This window comes from Neolamprologus brichardi, chromosome 11 (assembly GCF_056152115.1).
Source record: "Neolamprologus brichardi isolate AB-2024 chromosome 11, ASM5615211v1, whole genome shotgun sequence".
Classification (NCBI taxonomy): Eukaryota; Metazoa; Chordata; class Actinopteri; order Cichliformes; family Cichlidae; genus Neolamprologus; species Neolamprologus brichardi.
In genome coordinates, this window is record NC_142114.1 from 4,715,378 (window position 1) to 4,722,775 (window position 7,398).

Consider the following 7,398-nt stretch of genomic DNA (forward strand, 5'->3'; position numbering starts at 1 on the left):
CCAAAATTATTTGGAAATGCAGAAACCTTTCTACATTAGTTCACATTGTTGACAATGCATGTAGCTTTCCACCAGTAAAAGGCATATGACAGGACATCTGGAGTTGCCAAAAGACACCCGAAGAACTCTCAGACCATGAGAAACAAAATGATCTGGTGAAGCTTCCTGTCTGGAAGAAACTAGGCACCTGTCACCATCCGTTAACTAAATCATGTTTTTCAGCAGCAGGAACTAGGAAACTAGTTAGGGTCATGGGAAAGATGCATACAGCAAGGTACAGAGGCATCCTTGATGATAACCTGCTCCAGAGTGCTGTGGACTGGGGTGAAGGTTCATCTTCCAGTAGGATAACGTCAACACAACAAAGGAGTGTCTTCAGAAAATTCTGTGAAAGTCCTTGATTGTCCTAAACATGAACCTAATCTCTACAAATAATCTTTACAGAGATCTGAAAATGTCTGTGCACTGACGCTCCCTATCCAACCTGATGGAGCCTCAGAGGTTTTGCAAAGAGGAATGGGAGAAACTCTCCTTAAATAGGGATGCCAAGTTTGCAGCATCATACTCAAAAGAGCCGAGGCTGTAATTGTTGACATTTTGTATCATTCTAGCATCTTTACCTTACAATATAAAGTGCCTTGAAGCAAATCTTGTTGTGATTTGCCGCTATAAAAATAACATATAAAGAATTTAATTAAATTTGCCAAATTTAACAAAACAAAACGAAAATATTGAGCAAAGGCTGTAAATACTTATGTACATCATATATACATATTGGGGCAGCGTGCTGGCACAGTGGTCAGCACTCCTGCCTCACAGCAAGAAGCCATCTGGCTGGGGCCTTTGTGTAGAGTTTATTCAATGCATGTGTGGGTTCTCTCCAGTACTCCGGTTTCTTCCCAAAATCCCAGGCCCAAGCCCTCCTCAGGTCAGAGGAACAACACAAACATCTGGCTGACCTTCACAGGGTCTCTGCCTCACCATATCAATCAGGTCAGAAAGTATGGTTATCCACTAAAAATGTACCTTAATGAACTGAATCTAATCTCTGAATCTGTGACCTTCCATTTAAACTTACCTCACAATATGAAGATCCATAACCCCTTTCATCTCTCCCAGCTGAAGCCAGTCTGGACCAGCCCAGAAACGTGAGTTAGCTACAAAGGAATTACCCAAGTCTTTAGATGCTTTAATTTCCATGTTCATTAGAATGGATGACTGCAGCCATGAGTATGGCAAACAGTCCATTGGCTCTTGGCGAGCTAGTGGTGGATTCACGCTGGCCTTTGGAGCCTCCTCAGGAGAACAGAGCCCAGGAGGAAGCGAACCATGGGGAGGAGTGGTCCATGCAGCTCAGCCGAGCCCAGCTATCACCATCAGACATTAGGACGTGGCTGCTGGCTGGTGAGTACTTCTCTTGTGGTCAGAAAGGGCATTATGTTAATGCCTGTCCTTCGCGCCCACGCCCATCAGTAACCGTAGGGGTACAGTGTTTCCCTACCTCCACTCAGGTACTTGGCAAAATTATTCTCAATCCTTATATTCACCTTTATAATGCCTCAATCGACTCAGGAGCAGAGTAAAATTTTATTGACTAATCTTTAGCCAAGAAACTCAACCTCCTGTTAATTCCTCTGACTAAACCGTTGCAGGTCTCTGGCTTAAATGGCACCAGACATTGCCTATTGAACTCAGCCCATCCAGCTCTCTCTATTGGTCAACCATGTAGAAGAGATTAGTCTGTTCCTTTTTCATGCAAATGGCACTCCCTTAGTCCTTGGTTATTCATTGCTGAGTATTCATAACCCACAGATCAACTGGTCTAAAGGCTGTATTTCCAGGTGGAGACTTTTGTTGCTGTGAAAACTGTTGCTTGCTGCAAGACCTCACACCGAGCACATCTACTGCAGGTGTGGTGCCTGTTATCAGACCCGGAGTTAGCAACATCCCCCAAGAACCCGAAGAGGAGAGTCCTGGCCCCTAGCCCTGCCAGTGTAGCAGAAATGATGACGGATGATGATGGCAGCAGCAGCCGTTCTTCTCTGCGTGAGTAGCTTAATGTTGTTCGTGTGTAATTTACGTTGAGTAGGCTAACCACGTTATTAAATTAATGCATGTAAGGTGAACTAGCAAACACCGTCGTTGTTACATGCGGCTGTCTTCTTGTTTGATGGCAGATGCTCCCTTCACCCTGGCCAAAAAGGCTAAAATGACCAAAGAAAAAGTGGAAAACAGTTAAACATGAGAGGTTTTTAGACAAAGTTTGTGTTTTTTCCATTGTTTAAGCACTGCTTCCAGCCAAGAGTGATACCATATATGCCCTATAGCTGCAGAAAAGGCTAACATTGTTATCTTTTTACAAAAAAAACACCTAAACATGAGAGGTTTTTGGACAAAGTTTGTGTTCTCCATTCTTTAACCACCGGTTCGAGCACCGGTTCGAGCACCGGTTCGAGCACCGGCACCGTTTCAAAGGAACCGGTTTGGCACCAGTATCGAATAAAGCCTAAACGATACCCATCCCTAATTAGTTACTGCAAGGAGCTCAATTTATAAAATGCACACCACCTAATCAGAATAAGGGAGTGAGGTGAATGGAAAACAATACTATTCAATTCAATTCAATTTTATTTATATAGCGCCAAATCACAACAAAAGTCGCCTCAAGGCGCTTCATAGATACAGAGAAAAGCCCAACAATCATATGACCCCCTATGAGCAAGCACTTTGGCGACAGTGGGAAGGAAAAACTCCATTTTAACAGGAAGAAACCCCCGGCAGAACCAGGCTCAGGGAGGGGCGGCCATCTGCTGCGACCGGTTGGGGTGAGAGAAGGAAGACAGGATAAAAGACATGCTGTGGAAGAGAGACAGAGATTAATAACAGGTATGATTCAATACAGAGAGGTCTATTAACACATAGTGAGTGAGAAAGGTGACTGGAAAGGAAAAACTCAATGCATCATGGGAATCCCCCGGCAGCCTACATCTACTGCAGCATAACTAAGGGAGGATTCAGGGTCACCTGGTCCAGCCCTAACTATATGCTTTAGCAAAAAGGAAAGTTTGAAGCCTAATCTTAAAAGCCTTCAATACTCACCTTGGACATTTCGAATATCTGGTCATGCCATTTCGACTCACTAACGCCCCTGCAGTGTTTCAGGCCTTAGTGAACGATGCCCTAAGAGATTTCATCAGTCATTTTGTATTTGTTTACGTTAATGACATTCTCATCTTCTCCAAATCCAGGTCGGAACACAAGAAACATGTCCACCAAGTCCTGCAGCAGTTGCCGGAGAACCAGCTCTTTGTAAAAGGAGAAAAATGTGAGTTTCACGTCCAGTCAGTTTCCTTCCTCAGGTTCATCGTGGAACAAGGTAAGCTACAAGCTTACCCGGCTAGAATTGAAGCCGTGGTGGAGTGGTATCAACCCCAAACAAGGAAACAGCTTCAAAGATTCCTTGATTCTGCTAATTTGTGGGCGACTGGGAGCTTCTAACCATCAAGCTTGCATTAGAAAAATGGAGGAAATTGCTGGAGGGGATGGAACATCCACAGATTATCTGAATGGACCACAAGTATCTAGCGTATGTGCAGGCAGCCAAGTGTCTGAATGCTCGTCAGGCCAGATGGGCTTTAGCCTTTGCCCATTTCAATCTCACTATCACTTACAGCCCTATATCCCTTAATGTAAAACTGGACCCTCGATCACACCAATTCTCTACTCTGAATGAGACCTCAGAGAAGGAAGAGCCCATATTACCCGCTGCTTGCATCATCGAATCTCTCACATGGCAGATCAAGCCACTGATAAAGGAGGCTCAGCAGGAAGAACCAGAACCTGGAACTAGACTCTCAGATTGTCTACACCATGTCTACACATGTGTAAAAATCAAGGCCTGTGGGCCAAATGTGGCTGGAGAACGTCTGCATTAAAATAAGTTTACTGTATGTTGCTTAAAAGTGCATGTTGAGCATAAACTACATCTCCCACAATGCATTTTGATTATTACCCTGTTTTGTAAAATTATGTTTCTGTCATATGTTTGTTGTGCCATAGTCCTGCCCCTCTTGACTTGAATTTTGTAAATATTGCTGAGGTAGTTGGGAGACTTGTGTTTTTGGAATTGTTTTTGCACATCGTTGCTTGTTTTTTCACTATAAATAAATTCACTGTCACCTATCAGGAAGTCCTGCGTCTGGATCTTGTTTTCCCTGAAACCTGACAGTCTCTCTGTGCTAGCTCTGCAACAGACTGGCAACGTGTCCAGGGTGTACCCTTTCTCTAGCCCTATGGTAGCTGGAAGAGGTTATTGATTTTATGGGAACATCTGTGCTGAGTATAGCCTATAAGGTCAAAATGGGATACACCCCCAAGAGTTGTTGCAAATGACCAAACTAAGATCCTGTGGAGATAAGATGGACAAACTGGTGGTGGCTAACCAACCTTGACATCATAGTGGTGGACGAGCACAAGAGATGGCTGTAGTAGTAGATTTAGCTATACCAAGTGATAGCAGCATCACAAAGTAGAGAACTGGAGAAATACAAAGGGCTGAGAGAGGAGCTAGAGGATGCAGAAGGTGAAGGCAACAGTGGTCCCCGTGGCAACAGGAGGACTTAAAAATATCATGTTTTCTAAATGATAAACCATCAATATGACACTGAATGTCATATTGATCCCTAAAACAGAATTATTCTTTCTTTTGGTTCCCCTCAGTGATGAAGACAGAGGTTAAGATCAACTGCAAAATCAAACCAGAATAAGGTTAGTTAGGACATATCATCATGCTTTAGTCTGAGGTGGTCTCTTTCTGAATCTTTCTTAATATGAAGGACGGTTTCTTTGGCCTTTATGTCATCCTGTCACCACAATTCACTGTCTATTTACAGGGTATACAAACCATACTGACATACTTGTTGGCTAGAAAGACAGCAGAGTAATGTGACCTTTAAGTCAAACTACTAACTTGTCATACAGTAAAACATCACTGAAGTCATGATGGATGGTTTTCCCATAACCGTGTGTTGTGTCAGTCTGGAATATAAAAATATTCCAGACTGTCACAACACACGGTTATTTTCAGCTGTTTTAGCTGCTCTACCTTCGGCTTTATAGTTATTATTGTATTATATGTCAAAGTAAAAATAAAAACGAAATGTGGGGAAACAGAATGTCGTGTGGGTCTTGTCTAAGGAACCGCACTCAGCAATCAGGCCAACTAAATTGGATTGTAGTCAGGGGACAGTTATCACTGAAGTCAGTTATACTTATAACTTTTTGTCGTGGCCTCACTGTCATGTCAGAAAATTCCCCTCCATCCAAACACCTGTATAGTGGTCCTGATGTGCAAAACAAAAAACAAAATGTTTCTGCTTAGCTACATGTGGTGACATCACAGACAAAACTCAGGATAAGAAAAGCAGGCATAACTCTGCATAACGTTATCCAGTGATCTCAGTCTGAATTCTTTCCAGTGTCCTAACATGGAAGGAATGTCTTTGTTAAAAGATTCTCTCATTATTCCAAAATCCCTTTCCATATTTTTTTTTTTTTTAACTCTCTGAAAACTCTAAAGGACACTGCTCAAAGTAGTATAGAAACATCAGGCTGTCGCTGTCGATCATTCTAATAATAATACTAATAAAGGGTAATTTTGTTGTGTTTTTAGTTGTATTGTTATGTTTTGCACCTCAGGGCACGGTAGATCTTGAGACTTCAAGACAGTAGTGTAGTTGTATAGAGTCATGTAAAAAAGACAATTTTCACAACCCTCTACATTAGTGATGTGTCGGTCGCGAACGAAATGGCTCTTAGAGCCAGGTCTTTGAAGTGAACAATGCGAGCCGGCTCATTATTGGGAGCCATGGGGTTTTTTTTCTTTATCTCACCCACACTTTTTTCCTGCTTCACTTTGCACACGAGCCTTGTGCTTTGCACTGGGAAGAGGGGGGAGGGGCAGTAGTTACACTCAGTAGCCAACACGTTCTCACTCCCAAAGCGTAACATTTTACGCTAAGTGACAAATCGTCAACATATTACCTTTTCGGCTACCCACCAGAAAAATGAGGAAATATGAGAACCCTATGGACTCAATCTACACATGTTGCTCTTTTTCTTCAAATCGCTTAGAAACATGCTATTTAACATAATTAAAGTCTTGGTTAAGGTCAGGAAAAAGGTTATGGTTAGGGCTAGGGATAAGGTTAGGTTTAGGGCTGGAATACAAGGCTGGAACGTCTATTACCCCGGGAGCGTCATTGCACTGGATTTCAACTATAACCCGCCGCCTACAGCGCTGAAGGTCTCCTTTCGCGTTCCTCAGGAACGCCGCAGGACGTGACAAAACGTCGGCATGTTACGCCTCGGGAGTGAGAAGGAACAGAGCGGGAGGGAGAGACAGAGAAAGAGAGCCAGGGACAACAACGTCACATTAGAAAGGTATAGTAATCAGCCACAACTATTTTCAGTTGCGAATGATAAAGGATTCAGAAAGTTTATTCATGCAGATCTATATGACAGAGAATATGCATGTTCTTTTTGTTTTCATATTTAATTTATATTTAATTGTGTTGTGTTTTGCAGTGTTTTGTGTTGTTTCACTTTAAATTTGTTTAAAAGAAAAAAGCTGAATATTTAAATAGTTAAAAGTTGAAATGTAAATAGTTGTTTTTTGTATTACATGATTTATTTATTACATTTTATGTGGAGTGAATAAATAAAAGTATATTTACGATGGCTCCTAGAGACAAAGCACATACAAACTCCAAAACACGTGAAAACTCCAAAGCAGGTACAAACTCCAAAACACAACAGATGTGCTCCAGGATGCTAGGCGCAGTGTTGAGCTTTTGTTACCTAGTGGCTACACAAGCCAGGAAGTACCAACGACTGGATTTGGTGTGTGGTAGTAACAGGTAAATGAACTTTTTTTTTTAATTATTTGAATATATATAAGTGCTTGTGTATAAATGCACAAACAATACACATATGCTCTCAATAGTGTCATTTATGTGATCTAGGTAGCTCTGTTTTGGAAGTTAATGCTAGAAATGTGTTTTGGAGTTTGTATGTGCTTTTTGGAGTTTGTACGTGCTTTGTCTCTAGGGGCCACCGTATATAATTATAAATAAACATATATAAATAAAAGCACTTTTTTTTACATTAGTAATTCCTTTTGTGCATAATTTTATATTGTTGTTTATAATAAATTAACTAAAGCAACAAAACAACCTGAAGAGCCGGTTGGGAACCGAAAGAGCTCTTTTTAGTGAGCGGAGCCGAAAGACCTGGTTCTCTAAAAAGAGCCGGAGATCCCATCACTACCACCCAGCCCACCACTGGGTCAATTCATGGGGAGAGATGCCCTGCAGATTCATGAATGATTGATTGATTTAT